Here is a 7402-nt window from a genome sequence, read left to right as displayed (position 1 = left end):
CCTTTGGTGCATGAATGGGATCATCGGCCTCAATTTCAAAACCAATCTGGGACAAAGAGCTAATCCCACCCTCTCCGGGGCACACGCAAAACAGAGATTCTACCAATTAATAACTAATGTAAGCCATACCATCACATTTCTGATGAAAACTAACCCCACCTCCAGGAGAAATCAACTTTTAGTCATAAGAGTACCCATTGAAGGAACAAGACATTTTAGAAGCTTATATAACATGTCACATATCTCCCCCACTCCCACTTAGCTACAAATTAATTTCCCCTTCAATGTATTTGCAAAAGCTTGCTTTTCTAGCCTGGCAGAAAAGAATGCCAGATTCAAAGCCGTCATCTGTACAGAAATCCCGAGAGAGTTTTAAAGAACTGCAATGTCACAGCTACCCTGGTATTGTTAATGCTTGAAGAAACGGAGTTGGTGTTGCCCCGGAAAGCTTTGTCAATACTATAACCACGACATATTTGGCCAACAGCAACGAAAAAAGTAGCAGCAGTTGGACTGAAATCCTGAGTAGGTTTTATAGAAATGAAGGTTCTGTAAGAGGCTGTGTAATGGAAATGATATTGACAAATGCCATAGCAACCAAAACTGCTTGTCGCCTTGTGAAGATTAAAATCTTCCTGATGATCAGGCATCTGGTGTGTCTGTAAGCGAACGTATGAATAAAAAGCTTCCCCCAGAATAAAACCCATTCCAGGCCTGCTAATACTGTTCGGGCAAGAGGGAACTTCGATTCTGGAAATCTCTTTCTTTCAGCCGAATCCTACATAGACGATATCAATCTCAGCTTCCAAACAGAAAGGAGAAATGTGCATGTATGTGAGAATGTGAGGCGAAAAGGCACCTGCAGAGGCAGCCACTGCATCAGGAGCCCATCGATAGGGTTGTGCTTCCAGGCGAGGCTCTTCAGAAATTCTGTATTTCCACAGAACGGTGGTATTTCATTTTCTTCCTTTGCCAAACACTGATCACAGCCCTCACTCACAGAGTTATTTCTGGGTCTAACTTCCGCTCTTCTTGTCCTGGTTTCAGTGCTTCTCATTGTTTTGGAGATTGTTTTCCTTGTACCTGATTGGTAGACTTGACGATGGTTCAGCATCCTGTCGGTTTCGGGAAAAGTCCTCAGCCATCCAATCTAGCCTTGTCCGCGGGTTGAGAAGCTCAGAAATATTTCCATTCTGTCACAACGCTGACCCTGGCATTCGTCCCCACTGAACACAAATGCTCCTGCCTCTCTGTCCTAGGAGTCACTGCACTTCACGATTCCTACGTGAAAAGAATTCTAATGGAAGATTTCTGTTTTTATTGTTGAAGCATAGCTGACATACAATATCACATTCGTTTCAGGTGTACAGAATAGTGATTCAACACTTATATACATTACAGAATGACCACCACGGTAAGTCTAGTTACCGTCTGTCACCATAGGAAGTCATTGCAATATTATTGACTATATTCCCTATGCTATGCTTTTCATCCCCTATTTATTTTCTAACTGGAGGTTTGTACCTCTGGATGCCCTCCATCTTTTTGCCCATCCCCCCACCCCCTCCCCTCTGGCTACCACTAGTTCGTTCTCTGTGTCTGTGAGTCTGTTTCTGGTTGTTTGTTCATTTGTTCCGTTTTTTAGATTCCACATATAGGTGAAATCCTACGTGTCTTTCTCTGACTGACTTACTTCACTTAATACCCTGTAGGCCCACCCATGTTGTCGCAAATGGCAAGATTTCATTCCTTTTTTTTTCTATGGCTGAGTAATATTCCGGTGTGTGCGTGTGCGTGTATATGTGTGTTTGTGTGCACGTGTGTGCACGCACACATTTGTGATTGTGTATACTACGCCTTCTTTATCCATTCATGTATGGATGGACACTTAGATTGCTTTTGTATCGTAAGTATTGTAAATCATGCTGCAATGAACATGGGGGGGGGGGTGCACTTACCTTTTCAAATTAGTGTTTTTGTTTTCTTCAGATGAATACCCAGAAGTGGGATTGCTGGATCATAGGGTAGTTCTCTATTTAATTTGGGGGGGGGGGGAACTCCATACTGTTTTTCATAATGGCTGCACGAATTTACATTCCCACCAACAGTGTGCAAGGGTTCCCTGTTCTCCACATCCTTGCCAACACTTGTTATTTCTTACCTTTTTGATTCTAGCCATTCTGATTGACGTGAGGCGATATCTCATTGTGGTTTTGATTTGCATTTCCCTGACGACTAGTGATGTTGAGCATGCTTTCATGTGTCTGTTGGCCATCTGTATGCCTTCTTTGGAAAAATGTCTATTCAGGTCCTCTGCCCAGTTTTTAATTGGATTGTTTTTTGGTGTTGAGTTGTACGAGTTCTTCATATATTTTGGATATTAACCCTTTATAGGATGTATCATTTGCAAATATCTTCTCCCATTCAATAGGCTGCCTTGTCGTTTTGTTGATAGCTTCCTTCAGTGTTTAGTTTGATGTAGTCCCACTTGTTTATTTTTGGTTTTCTTACCCCTGCCTGAGAAGACAAATCCAAAAGCATTACCGAGACTGATGTCCAAGAGTTTACTGCCTACGTTTTCTTTTAGGGGTTTTATGGTTTCAGGTCTTACATTTAGATCTTTAATCCATTTCTCGTTCGTCTTCGTGTATGTTGTGAGAAAGGAATCCAGTTTCAGGGCACCTGGGTGGCTCAGGTGGGTTAGTCGCCAACTCTTGATTTCAGCTCAGGTCATGATCTCACAGTTTCATGAGTTCAAGCCCTGCGTCGGGCTCTGCGTGCTGACCACAACGAGCGTGCTTGGGATTCTCCCTCTCTCTCTGCCTTTCCCCTGCTCACTCTCTCTCTCTTTCTCTCTCTCTCTCAAGATAAAAGAAACATTTTTTTAAAAAAGGAAAGTAATCCAGTTTCATTCTTTTGCATGTAGTTGTCCAGTTTTCCCAGCACCATCTCTTTTTTTAACGTTTATATATTTATTTTGAAAGAGAGAGAGAGAGAGCGCACACAAGCAAGCAGAGGAGGGGCAGGAAGAGAGGAGAGAGAGAGAGAGAACCCCGAGCAGGTTCCGAACTGTCAGCACAGAGCCTGATGTGGGGCTTGATCCCATGAATTGCGAGATCATGCCCTGAACCAAAATCAAGAGTCAGAGGCTTAACTGACTGAGCCCCCCAGGGACCCCCAGCACCATTTATTGAAGAGACTGTCTTTTCTCCGCTGTAAAGTGTTGTTTCCTTTGCTGTAGATTAATTGGCCGTATACGTGTGGGTTTAGTTCTGGGCTCTCTATTCTGTTCTATTGATCTATGTGTCTGTTTTGGTACCAGTACCATATTGTTTTGATTACTATACCTTTGGAGTGTAGTTTGAGAACAGAAAGCAGGATGCTTCTAGCTTTATTCTTCTTTCCCAAGATTTCTGTTGGCTTTTCAGGGGCTTTTGTGGTTCCATACGCATTTAGTGATTATTCGTTCCAGTTCTGTGAAAAATGCTATTGTTATTTTGACAGGGATTGTACTGAAGGCATAGATTGCTTTGGGTAGCATGGACATTTTAATAATATTGGTTCTTCCAATTCACAAGCACAATATGTCTTTCCTCTAATGGAAGACTTCCTTTTCTTTCTCTCTTCTCCCTTCCTACAAACACACACACACACACACACACACACACACACACACACACACGTGTGTGCACAACTGCTCAGGATTCACAATCTCAACAAAGTAGAAAGAACAACAATAACTTGAACTCTCCCTGCTGCCCGTTTGATGAACCCCTCTGACCCCCACTCAGCTCTACAGGTTGCTGTTCTCCTTTTCCACGTGAGGAAACGTAGGCTCAGAATCATAGAAGAAGTGCTCACAGTACTAGCCCTTGGTGGAAATGAGATTCCAAGCTTTAACTCCTAGGTGCCCACAACGCCTGGGTGACCTCGGGTTGGCCCAGCTCCCCCCCAAAAAACGCCCCGGAGATCAAGAGTTGGGACACGGCGAGTCAGGCCACTCCCCTTATCCTTCACATCTTGAAAAGTACTAGTAATACCACCAAGACACCCAATGGCCTTTTCTGGGAGTCCAGTCTGAGGCTTACCGACCAACCCAATCTCCCAGGAAGACCAAGTAAACAAAACAAAGGAAGCAGAGGTTGCACAGTTACAAAGGGAAACGAAGCATTTGAACACTGGCAGAAGAAACCAAGTTTGACCTCCGAACTTCACACATGTGCAACAAGAAAATTAAAAATATAAGGGCTACGTAAGGGAAAAAGAAAAAGAAGAAACACATTTAAGAAGATCCACACAATGCAAGTGCTTCTGCAAGCTTTGGACTTTCTTAAACGGGACATGCAATTGTTTCTTGCAATTGTATTTCTCTTATCATTTCCTCCTTCCAACCTCTTACAGATCTGCCTTTCACAGAAAACGCATTTGGTGATGGGTACTGAATCGGAACGCTATACTTGTGATAAACCTGTCCTGCTGAGTTTACATAAAAGGAGAGGGGAGGCGGGGGGCGGGGTGGGGGGAATCAAGTAAGAGAAGATAATGCCATAATTGAGACAATAATGATTCTTCTGCCGTTAAAAACGTTTTAACATTTGAAGTGATGAATGCATATCCTCCCGGTCTCTGCTATTCAATAACCCAACTCATTAGGAGGGAGCAGAGAGAAACCTCGGTGGCATTAAGAACACCGAGCAAGGGGAAAATGAAGGCCGGTGTTACAAGCCCCATGGCCAAATTCAGAAGTGGAATGGTAATTAGATTGTCGATCAACACGCACAGGCGATTCAGGCACACATTTTGAATCGCATCCACATTTGCAGAAGGGAGAGGTAACAATGCCTGGAATGTTGCCTTTCAAAAGTATTAATGATGCACTATAAATTTCGTCCACGTATTAACAATAATTCAGTCCTCATTAAGCTCCGGTGCCGATAGCAACCCACATTTCGGCACAGCAGGCCCCTGCAAAATTATTTTCCCTTTGTTAAATCTAGTTTACTTTAATAGTTTGCCGAGCAATCGGCAGACGCTGCGTGGGGGTGGAAATCAATTTCTACGTCTGATCAAATACCGGCTTTTCTAACCAGCAGCACCCACGCTCTACGGACACGCGGTCACCTTCTGGCTTCCGAGGAGAAGAGGCTATGCCCGGGGCTGCAGATGACATTTAGTTACGAATTGGGCCGCAGAGAGATAAGCGCCCCCCCCCCTCCTTTGAGTGCTTCCCGAAACGAAAATGGGGGTGGGGGCAGCAGATGACAGCCGCTAGGGCGTCGCGAGACGGGGCCCGGCAGGGAAGCCGCCCCGAGGGACCGGGACCGGCAGCAGCGTCGGGATCAGGGCGCGGTGGGGACTTCGGCCGCGCTGAGCTGCTCTGCCATCGGCAGGAGGTGGCGCCCTCGGGGCAGGCGCGGCCAAGCCCAGCGCCCAAGGGGCGCCCCGTCTTAGGCACAGTTTCGCTAAAGAAATAAAAGTCTGGAAGCGCCCCCGGGTCCGCGTTCTGTGCACCCAGGGGGACTCGAGATACCGGGGAGGGGAGGGGTGCAGGCGGAGGCGCGGGGCAGGGCGGAGGTCCCGGCAGTCACCCACCGAGGGGGCCGGCGGGCTCCGGGCGCAGTGACCGCGCCGGGACACCAGAGGGCGCCGTGCGCACAGCTTGCTTAAGGTGGGAGCCGGGCAAGGTCGGGGAGCTGGGGGCCTCCGCGAGGGTGGGGACCCCAGCGGGTCTTCCTTAGCCCGCCCGAACCGCCGCTAGTCGCCCGCACCGCCCCCGGGCCACCCTGTGCGGTCCCGCACTTCTCCGGCACACCCGATCAGATACGGTCTGATGACAACCCAGCAAAACGCAAATGAAGGAGGGGGAAGCATCCATAACACCTACGGGAGCTCAAGCAAATGTCATTTTAAACTGCATGAGCATGAGCGGGCGCCTTCAGACGCTCTCCTGCGGCACCTCACAGCCCCTGGGGGCTGCCTGTGTCCCGAGGCACCCTCCGCCTCAGATGCAACGGTGCCCCACCAAGGGGGCTTCCCGTGTGCGACGCCCCAGGACGGCATCACAAATGGTCAAAATAGCACCTACTGTTTGCCGTCGCTGCCCTGGCTACTTTCACGCTGATCATCTTCCTCGATGCGCAGAGGAATCCCACGAAGCGTTCTCAGCCCCACTCTGCAGATGGGGAAACGGTGGCTCACGGGGTCGTAGAACCCGTCCAGGTTCGCGCAGAAGCCGCGTTCTTTTCACTGAATGCAAGGCCTCCCTGATGGGGAACACATACTTCTGCTTACATGGCTGCTTCCATACTTCTTCAAGGCAGCAGGAGCTGTCAGAGCCGAAAGGACGCGTGTGAATTCATAGAAATAACTTGGGCTGTAATCCCTTTTCCCTTTGGGAAATAACCCCCAAAGCCTTCCGCTGGTGCCCTTTCACTGCGGTATCTCAGACTGGTTGAGGGACACTTCCCCACTTAAGTCAGGAGGTCATCACTCCCAACAGGATCCACGGTGGCCCCAGACACTCAGACCCTTTTCTTTCAGACTCTCAGGCACGGGTCTTGTCAACATTTGCAAGATCTGCTTTCCGCGCGCAGAGCAGAAGGGAGAAGCATCCAGTGGTTAAGAGGTGGCACCAAGCACACCAGTATGAGCTGCCGATGCCAGGGTCTCACCTCCTTCCAGAAGCCTGTGCCAGCTCCCTCGGCCCACACCAGCTTCCCAGCTTCTCCTGCCTCTGACCTCCCCCCTCCCCCGGCACTTACTGTAGGAGCCATCCTGTAGCAACTTGCTCATTTCTACCTCCCGTTCTCTGGCTGTCTCGTGTGTGTGTGTGTGTGTGTGTGTGTGTGTCTTCCCAGGGAGCTGGCGAGAACCACAAGAGCAGAGGTCGTGTCAGCACTGGGCACTAGCAGCTCTCAGGCAGTTGTGAAATTGAATTATGATCGTGTCTCCGCCTGCAGCATCAGTCACTTTCCACCAATTAAATAGGGTGGCCCTGTTTGCTTTTTCTCCTGGTTTTTAGGTTTGTTTATTGGAAACAGTGAGGCCTGCTGGCCGGTACAGTTGCTAAAAAGACAACAGCAGTCGTGAAAATGTGAATCACTTCCTCTGCACAATGCAACGTTCACCACTGTATCCACTCTTCTCGTTTGCAGCCCGTTTCATCTCTCTCTTTGTTTATGTTTCTGTGCGAATTCCGGCATGGTTAACACACAGCGTAACATTCGCTTCAGGTGTACCATATAGGGATTCGGCACTTCCACACGTCACCCGGGGCTCATCCCGACAAATGCCCTCCTTGGTCCCCGTCACCTGTTTCACCCATCCCCCCACCCCCTCCCCTCCGGTGACCATCGGTTTGTTCTCTATGGTTGAGTCCGTTTCTTGGTTTGCCTCTGTCTCT

The sequence above is a fragment of the Panthera pardus genome, unplaced genomic scaffold, assembly GCF_024362965.1.
Source record: "Panthera pardus isolate Hobbes unplaced genomic scaffold, ASM2436296v1 HiC_scaffold_27, whole genome shotgun sequence".
Lineage (NCBI taxonomy): Eukaryota > Metazoa > Chordata > Mammalia > Carnivora > Felidae > Panthera > Panthera pardus.
The sequence above is the reverse complement of the archived record's forward strand: the minus strand, read 5'-3'. Positions refer to the sequence as shown.